Source organism: Dipodomys merriami, unplaced genomic scaffold (genome assembly GCF_024711535.1).
Source record: "Dipodomys merriami isolate MVZ:Mamm:240054 unplaced genomic scaffold, mDipMer1.0.p SCAF_18, whole genome shotgun sequence".
NCBI classification, from domain to species: domain Eukaryota; kingdom Metazoa; phylum Chordata; class Mammalia; order Rodentia; family Heteromyidae; genus Dipodomys; species Dipodomys merriami.
The window spans coordinates 15,376,164-15,388,355 of NW_027203159.1; positions in this window are offsets into that span (position 1 = coordinate 15,376,164).

Consider the following 12,192-nt stretch of genomic DNA (forward strand, 5'->3'; position numbering starts at 1 on the left):
TGCCTTTACTTTGCCCTCGGTTAATGATGAAACCCCGGATGCTCGCTATCAGTGGAAAGTTCTCCCCCAAGGGATGGCTAATAGCCCAACAATTTGTCAATTGTTCGTAGGGGCTGCATTAACCCCTGTCAGGAAAATATTTCCAAAAGTACGGATTGTCCATTATATGGATGATATCTTGTTGGCTGCTCCCTCGGTAGAGACTCTTCATAAAGTGTTTGGGCAGGTAATGGAGACCTTAGCTGATAAAGGATTGATTATTGCCCCTGAGAAGGTGCAACAGACTAGTGTTGTTCAATTTCTGGGAACCATTGTTTCTCCTACTGAGATTAAACCACAAAAACTTTCCATTCGAACTGGTCATCTTAAAACACTTAATGATTTTCAGCAATTGGCAGGAGATATTAATTGGATAAGGGGGTTTCTTAATCTCCCTCGGTCAGAGTTGTTACCTTTATTTGCTATTTTGGAGGCCGACCCTGAAGTCACCTCCTCTAGATCCCTGACACCTTTAGCACTAAATTCCCTACAAAAGGTTGAGGCAGCTTTGTCTAGGGCTCAACTTTCACGGGTTGATTTAAAATTACCTATTGATTTATGTATATTAAAAACAAAAAATTATCCCACGGGGGTTCTTTGGCAAAATGGCCCCTTATTGTGGCTCCACGGCAATTCTGTGGGAGCAAAAACTGTTCAATATTTTCCTGAATTAGTGGCTAAACAGGCAATTTTGGGTATAAAGTATTGTTTAATGCACTTTGCAAAAATTCCAGATAAATTAATTATTCCATACACCCGTGAGCAAGTTGAAATTTTAGCAGCCACAATGGATATGTGGGCAATTCTTGTTTGCTCATTTCCAAATGTAATTGATAACCATTATCCTAAGCATCCTCTGCTTGCCATAGTTAACAAAAATTTAGTGTATTTTCCTGTTGTCACTTCAAAGGAGCCCCTGGCTGATGCTCTAACCATCTTTACGGATGGATCAAAATCTGGACAAGGTGCCTTTTTTGTTCAAGGACACAAACAGCCGGTAGTCTTTAATTTTCGGCCGAATGTCCCACAGGCTGTTGAATGTTTAATTGTGCTTGAAGTTTTTAAAAGATTTGATCAACCTTTTAATTTATTTTCTGATTCATTATATGTTGTAAATGCCGTTGCTTCTCTTGAAGTTGCTGCTTCAGTTAAGCAGGCCAGTACAATTTCTAATGTTTTGTTACAGATTCAATCCCTTATCTTAAACAGAAAACATCCTTTTTATATTGGACATATTCGTGCCCACTCTATGTTGCCGGGCCCGATGGCAAAGTGTAATGATTTGGTGGACCAGGCAACTCGGGCTGTGGCTCTGGTTGCTGCTGATCCTGTAGAATTGGCAAAAGACTTTCATAGATTGTATCATATACCTGCTAATACCCTTAGGAAAAGATATAATTTGTCCAGGCATGTGGCAAGAGATATTGTTAAAGCCTGTAAATCTTGTGTTACCTTTCTTCATCCTCCCCATGTGGGGGTAAACCCCAGGGGGTTGAGACCAAACGCCCTATGGCAGATGGATGTTACTCATCTGACGGAATTTGGTAAGTTGAAATATTTACATGTGTCTGTGGACACCTTTTCTGGTGTCATTCATGCCACACCTCTGGCAGGAGAAAAGGTGTCTCACGTCAGAATACACTGCTTAGAAGCTTGGGCAGCTTGGGGAAAGCCCCTTAGACTTAAGACGGATAATGGCCCTGCTTATACTTCCCATGGTTTTCGCGCCTTTTGCGCACAAATGCAGGTTGCCCACACCACCGGATTGCCCTACAATCCTCAAGGACAAGGTATAGTGGAAAGAGCTAATCGAAGCATAAAAGAAATGCTTCAAAAGCAAAAAGGGGGAATTGCTGAGTCCGCGTCCCCCAGGGAAAGACTTTCTCTTGCGCTCTTTACCCTTAATTTTTTAATTCTAAATGACAAAGATCAGTCTGCCGCAGATCGGCATATGACAAGAGACCCCATGGATACTAAAGACATGGTTATGTGGAAGGATGTTATTAATAATAAATGGTATGGACCGGATCTGGTAATAACGAGATCCAGGGGAGCTGTTTGTGTTTTTCCACAGAGTCAAGAAGTACCTCACTGGGTGCCAACGAGACTGACCATGCTGGTGGAGACTGCAGCAGAACCCCCTCTTGAAGATGCAGCTGATCTTCCTGCTGTTAGCAACAGTGCTAATAGCAATCCCTGTGATAGCTAAACCGATGATGCTGTGGGCTGTTACAATTTACTGACTGGATTGCCTCTGCGGTGTCCTTTTTCAAAGAGCGGGTGGGAGTCGGAATGTTTTTAGCCTGCTGCCTGGGAGGATGCGTGGTCTGCCTATGGTTGGTCTGTCGCCTTCGAGCCCAAACCAGAAGGGACAAGGTTGTTATCTTGCAAGCATTAGCCGCTTTGGAGAGTGGATCCTCACCCCAGATTTGGCTGTCGGCCCTAAGAGGCAGTTAAGCCTTACCATTCTGCATAGCCTTAGCACCCCGAGGGATCAGGGGATCCCATTGCACCGGGACAGGTATGCAATTTGCAATTTGGGACAGGGTGCAAGGCAAGTGCACTGCATTTGAGGAGATGGTTCTCATCTCCTCAAGAAGAGCATGCTGGGTTGCAAGTGGGTTGATGCCCAAGATCCCACCTCTGCAAAAAAGGCATCCGACGGGCCTGGTCATCACTGGGGAAGGCGCCCCTCAGGCGAAGGCCAGTGCAAGGTCCTCTCATTAATGTTTTAGACAGAGGCCCATCCTCTACTCTTTCCTGTTGCCAAAAAACAAAGAAGGGGGAACTGTAGGGAGCCGGGGCGAGACTCCGCCCACTCCCTTGCAGCTTTGAGGTAACCACCCCATATTAGACGGTGCTTGGCGGGACGCCTGAGCTTTGCGTGTGCGCGAGCCAGGTAGAGTCCCCAGCCAATCCCATGACACCTGGTGACAGTGAAAGGCAGGCGACCAACAATAGACTGACCCGCGTTCCTATTTCCCTATATAAGCGGCTATGTTTCGGGTGCATGCTCTCTCGCGCCCAAGCTGTCCTACAACTAAAAGGCTCTCCAATAAAGCGTGATCTGAGAAGACTCCTGGTGTGGTGGTCGTTCTTTCTCGCTGGTCGAGTAGACGGTCGCTACAAAAAATTATGTTAAGAGAAGTGAGCCAGGCCCAAAGAAAGATAGGTCTCATAGTTTCCCTTATTTGCAATAACCAGTGTATGTCTGAGTCAAGCATAAAAAGTCAGATAAGTAGATGTTAGGGAAATGAACCCCAAATAAGTATTCAATCTTTTTCTTTCATCCAATTTCCTCTAACATGTTTTTAAGATGATTAATTTGTTGCTTTGTATGTCCCTTCCTCATGGTACAACCCCTGCTTTCACTTTATTTGATGTTGGCTAATGGAGCGGAAGGGAAAAAACAATTCGTTTACATAGGGATACTGGTGGATGTATTGCAACAATGAAATGTACAAGTTGTTATTTCCAAAAACGAACTTTACAACTTTGGTGGGAGGGATGATCAAGTAGGATGGCGGGGGGCGGGGGGGAAATGGGAAGGGATGGGAAGGGGAAACAAAGTAGGAGGCAACAATGGTGGATAAGAAATGTACTCGTTATTTTTCCCATGTAATTGTAACTACTATGTAGGGATTTTCACAATTAAAAAAAAGATAAATAATAGCTTATTCTAATGAACAAGAGCTTACTCTTGAGGAATTATTACAGATGTTTCAGAGTTTCATCCTCTACCAGAATGTGGCTATTTTTCCATCGAATTCTCAATATGTAACAACTGATGGGAAACAGCATCTATTGCAGAATTACATAACATGCAAACAGGTGATGTTTTGTATCTTTCTGGTATCGAATGTGGAGAATTTGAAAATAAGTAGTTAGTAGTAAAAGGAATTTTGAAGAAAACATATATTCTGTCCACTTTACAACTTATCTACTTATTAAAGATGAATTTCCAAAGAATTAAACTGTTCTCGTTAACAATGAGACAATACTAAAAATGATCATTTTTTTCAAAATAATGTCAAATGTGAAAATACTGTGAAAATATTGTACAGTTTGATAAAATTCAAATTGACGAGCCTCTGATGAAGAAGGGTGATTAATTCAAATTGGATGGCATGTAGTATTAATTTTTAATAGGTAATACACTTAGAATAATATTTACTAAACCAATAGAGTGAAATTATATTTTATTTACCTAATTTTTTAACTTTAATTTTATTGTCAAGGTGATTTACAGAGTGGTTCCAGTAAGAAAATTTGTGAATATATAACTTTTTAAATTTGTTAACCCATCCTCATTTTCACACTTTTCCTTCACCCTAAGACCCCTCACAATTTCTACAGTAAATTTCCAACATACTGTCTTCTGAATATTCCTATTGAATTGCTTTCCCCTTTTTCTTTTTTTCATGTTTTTGTTGTACTTCTTTCCTTCTCTAAGTAAGATCAATGTATATACCATACACAGTATACCAAAACCAAATACAGCAGAGGATAAAGCAAAGAGGGGAAACACACACACACACACACACACACACACACACACACACACACACACACACACACACAATCACATATAACACCAAAAAAAACTGCAAAGAAAAACCTCCGTTAACCTATATTGGAGTTCATTTTGCTCAGCGTCATGTTGTCACATCATATATACATAGGTATGGAGCCATTCTGCTCATCTACTAGACTCTCTTAAATATTTCCTAATTAATACAAATGAGGAAAACCATGCAAACTGTTTCTTTGTGTTTTCCTTGTTTTATTCAATAGGATTTTTCATGTCTTTCCATTTCCTTATGAATGGTGCCATATCATTCTTTCTGATGGAAGCATAGAATTCCACTGTGAATATATATACCACATTTTCTAGATTCATCCATTGAGAGACAGATTAGTTTTAAAGATGGTTACGTGAAAGTATCAGTTACGAACATTCAAAAATGACAGGTGCAAATTTCACAGACATTCTAAACACATGATTTCTAAGTAAGATAGGATTATGTGGTGGTAGAAGCATTGAGATATCTGAACGATTCTAATGTATATGTTGCACTCAATTACACAAGATTTGAAGTGATAAAATATTCACTTGAGAAAGATAGAGGAGGCTGCCAGAAGGATAAAGTTCATATAATATTAAAGAATTTAGAAATGAAAGCTCAGCTATGTCTCTTTAAATAGAAATCATGCGCATGAAAGGGCAAAAGAAGGGAGAAGAAAATAACAGACAGCAGATCATTGTCCCTAATTAGACTATAAAATACAAACAAACATAATCTATAGGTTCCAGGTTAAAAAGAGACCAATTTAATATGTCCCTCTTAATTTACGTACATGTGAAATATTTACTTGGTTTTTCCAAAACAAATGAATACATAAAAAAATGACATAAAATAATTTTTTCCAAATCTTTCTCTTTCCTAACGAATGGAGTAATGTCATAGAAGTCATTAGAATTCCATTGTGTATATATAGCACATTTTCTTGATTCAGTCATCTACTGAGGGGCATCTGGGTTGGTTCCATATCTTAGCTCTGGTAAATAAAGCTGCAATGAACATAGCTGTGCTGGTAGATTTACTGTGGTCTTGTTTGTGAACATTTGGGTAAATATACAAAAGTGGGATTGCTGCATCATAGGGGAGCTCTATGTGTCTTTTGAGGAAACTCCATACTGCTTTTCAAAGTGGTTGAACAAGTTTACAATCCCACCAACAATGCAATAGAGTTCCCTTCTCTCCAAATCCCCTCCAGCCGTGGTTGTTCTTAGAGTTCTTGATTTTAGCCATTCTAACTGGTTGTTTTAATTTGCATTTCTTTTATGGCTAGAGAGTTTGAGCATTTCATCATGTGTCTATTGGCCATCCTTCTTACCTCTTTAGAGAGGTTTCTCTTTAAGTCTTTAGACCACTTATTTATTGGGCAGTTGTTTTATTGAAGATTTGTTGTTGGGGGATTTAATTTTTGGGTTCTAAGTATAGTTTAGATGTGAGACTCTTGTTTGTTGTATGGCTAGTGAAGATCTTTTCCGAATCCATGAGCTTTCTATTGATCTTTGTAGCTATGTCTTTTGCCATGCAGAAGCTCTGCAATTTCATGCAATCCCATTTGTCCAACTTTCTTTGATTTCTTGTATTTCTGGGTCTCTATTAAGAAAATTTTGGCCTGTGCCAAGTAGACCTAGGGTTTCTCCTATTCCATTCTGTAATGAGGTCTTTCATCCATTTGGAGTTGATTCTGATGCAGGGTGATGCATAAGAATCTAGCTTTAGTTTCCTACAAGTAGTTAACTAATTTTGCCAGCACCATTTACTGAAGAGGCTGTGTTTCTTCCATTATGTTTTTTAGCTTCCTTATTGAAGATTAGATGGCTATAAGACTTTATGTTCATTTAGCGATTTATATGGAATAATAAATGGCCCCAAATAGCAAAAAAACGATCCTTATCAGAAAGAACAGTCCTGGAGGAATATCTATACCAAATTTCTTCTCTCTCTGTCATACTGTCCAATCCATTTCACTTGTTGAGATTAGGACTTGGTTAATTTCACTCTCCTTTTACCTTTCCACATCCCTCTAATCCTATTTTTCTGATTTCTCCCTAACCTAACAAATTCTGGTTTGCTAAATTCTTCTTTGTTGTTCTTAGCCCATTAATACTTAGTTGCCTGATGTTGAATAGATTGGTATCTGTTGAACTAGATTGTATCTGCAGCCCTTTAACTCTATAACTACAGGACTTTGGTTGAAACTTGCCTTAAAATAGTTTGCTAGCAAAAACTGGTGTTAGTTTCATACCAAATGGACAGAACAAGCTGGAAAAACACAAGAAATATGCCAAGTAAGGGTATCTCAAATCCAACTCATGATAATCAGGGGACAGAACAGATAATGAATAACCCAGAGGAGAGTTCCCAAAAAGCTCCACAAACTCTAATGGTAAACATGCTGAGTGAAAAATTGAAAACCCATAAAGGACTCAGTGTGAGCGTGATAGGTCGAGAAGAGGCAAACCAAAGGTCAATACAGGAATATCATGAGTGTGAGGAAGTTTCTCAAAGTTTGATACCGGAATTGTGTTAGGAGGTTAAGAAGACTCAAAGAGAACTAAAGGAATTTCGTGAGCAGTCTGAGAACAGACAAAGAGATAGACCAGAAATGCCTAAGCAGCCTGAGAACAGACATAGAGAAAGTCGGGAATGGAGTGAGCAGGCTGAGAACAGTGAAGGAGAACTACAGGAATTGGGTGAACGTGAGGAAGGTAATCAAAGAGTAATACTGGATCTACAAGAGCAGGATGAGAATAGGCAAAGATCAATAGAGGCATTCATGGGATCCATAAACGACAGACGAAAGAATTCAGGGAGACCACAAATGGAATGCTGAATGGAGCCCAACAGAAAAAATGGGAGTCCAAGGAAACCATAACCAATCAACTAAGTGATTTTGGAATAAATATTGAACACCAAATTAAGGAAGTTTAGAAGTTCACACAAGATCTAAAACAAAGTTACAAAATAAAAAAATGAAGCCATTGAAGGTGACTAATTAGAAGGAAAAGAAATTTAAAAAAAACCAAAAACAAAGTATAAAGTCTTGACAGTAGGTTACACCATGTAGAAGATAAAATCTTGGGGATTGAAGACAGTCTAGATATTATAGAGGAAGAACATACAGCTACCCAAGACAAATCCGAGAAATATGATAGATTTATTCAACATTTGGAAGACACCATCAGAAGGCAAAATCTGAGGATAATTGGTGTGGAAGAGCACCTAGAGAGCGAAGTCAATTTTTTAAGAAGTTTGTTTAGCAGGATCCTAGTAGAGAACTTCCCAAACATGCAAAAAGATAGGCCTATTCAGATACAAGAAGCTTTTGGGAACCCACAGAGACCAGACCAGAAGAGGACATCCCACCGTCACATTATAAAGATCAATTCAGACCAAGGAAAAGATGCTTAAAGATATCAGTGAGAAAAGATCAATCACATAGAAAGGGAAAACAATTATAATCACCTCAGATTTCTCAGCAGAGACAAGTAAGTGCCTGGAATGATATATAGAATACCCTAAAGACTAACAACTATAAACCAAGAATAATGTACCCAGCTAAACTCTTCTTCATAACCAAAGGTAAAATAAAAACCTTCCATAGCAAAGAAAAAGTGAAACCACATATCTCAAGCAAACATCCTACAAAAGATATACAGATGTCCTACACACCAAAAACCAACAATACCACAATAAAGGCCAAGAAATCACACTCAAACTGAGAATCCAAGAACCATAGGAAGAAGCAAGTTGCCACAGCCCCAATGGCTGGATCTTCTAAATACCTCTCAGTCCCATCTCTCAATATAAGCAGACTTAACTCTCCAATTAAATGACATAGACTGTCTAGTTGGATTAAAAACCATATCTTTCTATCTGCTTCATGTAGGAGTCACACCTTGCCCATAAAAACAAACACATTTTGAAAGTGTAAGGTAAGAACAAAATAAATCAAGCAAATCGCCCCCATAAATAGGCAGGAGTTGCAATCCTAATATCAGATAAAATAGACTTCAAATTAAAATTAGTGAGAAGAGATAAAGAAGGTCGCTATATACAAATTAAGGGACCTGTCCTCAAGGAGGATATTACAATTCTATATTTCTATTTGCCAAACACTGGCACACTCAAATTTATACAAGAAACATGATGTTCCCTCAAACCTCACTTAGATCAAAAGACATTAATAGTTGGGGACTTTAACACACTACTATTGCCACTAGCTAGATCAACTCTTCAAAACTAAACAGAAAAAACGCAGATTTAAACAACTTCATAGATCAACTAGATTTAACAGACTTTTAATGAATATTTCACCCAACAGCCTCAAAATACATGTTTTTCTCAACAGCACATGGAACATTTTCCAAAATATACCAGATTTTAGATCACAAAGCCATCTTGTCCAAATTAAGAATCATTGAACTTATACCTTACATTCTCTCATACCAAAAGGAAATAAAGTTCGAACTCAAGAGAAAAAGCCAACAAAGAAATTCTTGTAACATATAGAGGCTGAACAATACACTGCTGAATCTCTAGTGGGTCATAGAAGAGATTAGAAAAAAAATTCAACTGTTCATGATATTCAATAAAAATAAACACACAATTACCAACTCCTCTGGGACACAACAAAGGCAGTATTCAGAGGCAAGTTTATCGTTCTGAGTTCCTACATCAACAAATTGGACAGATCTGAAACCAACAATTTCATGAGGCATTCTGAACCTCCTTGAAAAAAAGCAGAAAAATAAATCCCAGTCCAGTACCCGAAAACAAATAATTAAAAATCAATCAGAATTACATGAACTAGAATTTTAAAAAAAATACACAGAAGAAATCAACAAAACCAAGAGTTGGTTCTTTGGAAAAATTAACAAAATTGACAGACTCTCAGAAAATCATATCAGAAAAAGAAGAGAACACACCCAAATAAACTCAGGGATGAAAATGGAAACATCACCACACAAACAACCAAGATTCAGATCATTATAAGGGAATACTTCTCAAAACTTTATGCTAATAAGTTTGAGAACTTGGCAGAAATGGACCTTTTCCTAGCAAATATTGACATGCCAAAACTAAACCAGGATGAGTTAAACCATCTTAACAGGCCCATATCAAGCATTCAAATAGAAACAGCAATAAGAGACCTCCCAGCTAAGAAAAGTCCAGAACCAGATGGTTTTACAGTGGAATTCTACAAAGCCTTCAAAGCAAAGCTCACACCAATACTCCTCCAACCCTTCAATGAAATTGAAAGAGAAAGTTCACTACCAAACACATTCAAGGAAGCTATCATAATCCTCATCCCAAACCACCCAGGGACTCATCAAAGAAAGAGAACTATAGACCCATTTCACTGATGAATATTGATGCAAAACTTTTCAACAAAATTTTGGCCAATCGACTTCAACAACTCATACAAAAAATCATACACCACGATCAAACAGAATTCATTTCAGAGATGCAAAACTGGTTCAATATATGCAAATCAATTAAGGTAATTCATCACATCAACAAGAGCAAGGATAAGAATCACATGGTTATCTCAATAGATTCAGAAAAAAAAAATTTGACAAGAACCAATACCCTTTTATGATGAAGGTTCTGGAAAAATTAGGAATCCAGGGAACATTCCTGAATAAAATAAAAGCTGTATAGGAAAAAATTGCTGCAAGGATTTTACTCTGAGGTGCACAACTAAAGCCATTTCCTCTTAACTCAGAAACAAGACAAGGATGTCCTCTTTCCACTTCTCTTCAGTCTAGTATTACAATGTCTATCTACAGCAATAAGAAAAGATGTGAACATAAAAGGGTTCCAAATAGGGAAAGATGAACTAAAACTCTCCCTGTTTGCAGATGACATGATTTTGTACATACACAATCCCAGGGACCCACTCCCATATTACTCAAGCTGATTCAAAACTTTGGTAAATGGCAAGATATAACATTAACCCTCAAAAACCAATGGATTTTCTGTATGCCAACAATGACAAAAGAGTACCTGAAATCTGGAAACTATTCGTAAATGTTCAACAAATAATAAACTACCTAGGAATCAGTTTAACCAAAGAAATGAAGGACCTCTATGATGAAAAATTTAAAAACCTGAAAAAGGAAATCAATACAATTTAGAAAGTGGCAAAACCTCCCATGCACCTGCATTGGAAGGATCACCATCGTGAAAATGGCAATATTTCTCGAGGATATCTACAAATTCAGTGCGATACTTATCAATATTAAAACCTCATTCTTCAAGGAAATAGAAGTGGGAATCCAAAAATAAATATGGAACAATAAAAGACCCTGAATAGCAAAAATGATCCTCAGCCTGAACAACTATTCTGGAAGAATATCAATACCAAATTTCAAACTGTACTACAAAGCCATAGCAAACTAAATAGCTTATTATGGCACAAGAACAGACCTCAGGACAAATGGAATAGACTTGAAAACACAGAAATGAACCTACAGAACTATAGCCATCTCATCTTCGATAAGGGTGCTAAAAAAACAGAATAGAGGAAAGACAGCCTCTTCATTAAATGGTGCTGGCAAAATTGGTTAACTACTTGTAGAAAACTAAAGCTAGATCCTTATATATCACCTGCACCAGAATCAAATCCAAATGGATCAAAGACCTCGTAGTCAAACAGACACTCTGAAAGCATTACAGAATGGAATAGGAGAAACCGTAGGTCTCCTCGGCAAAGGCTGAAAATTTCTTAATAGTGAAACAGAAACACAGCAAATCAAAGAAAAGTTGCCCAAATGGGATTGCATGACGTTTCAGAGCTTCTGCATGGCAAAGTACATAGCTTACAAGATCAATAGAAAGCCCACAGACTGGGAGAAGATCTTCACTGACCATACAATGGACAAGAGTCTCATTTGTAAAATATATATGGAATAAAAAAATTAAATCCCCCAACAATAAATCTTCAAGGAAACAACTGTCTAATAAATAAGTGGGCTAAAGACTTAAAGAGAAACATCTCTGAAGAGGACACATGAAGAAATAGACACATGAAGAAATGCTCAACCTCTCTACCCATAAAAGAACTGCAAATCAAAACAACATTGAGATACCACCTCACCCCAGTTAGAATGGCTATAATCAACAACTCTAATAACAACAGATGCTGGAGAGGATGTGGAGAGAAGGGAACATTACTGCATTGTTGGTGGGAGTGTAAACATGTTCAACCACTTTGGAAGGTAGTATGGAGATTCTTAAAAGACTCCACATAGAGCTTCCCTATGACCCAGCAATCCCACTATTGCGCATTTACCCAAATGATCACTAACAAGACTCTACTAAAGCTACCAGCACAACTATGTTTATTCCAGCATTATATATCATAGCTAAGATATGGAATCATCCCAGATGCCTCTCAGTGGATGAATGGGTCAAGAAAATGTGGTGTATAAACACAATGGATTTCTTTGCCTCCATCAGAAAGAATGACATTTCCCCATTTGTTAGGCAATGTAAAGACTTGGAAAAAAGTATGGTAAGTGAAATAAGGAATGCCCAAAGAAACATAGGTCCCTTGGTTTCCCTAGTATAT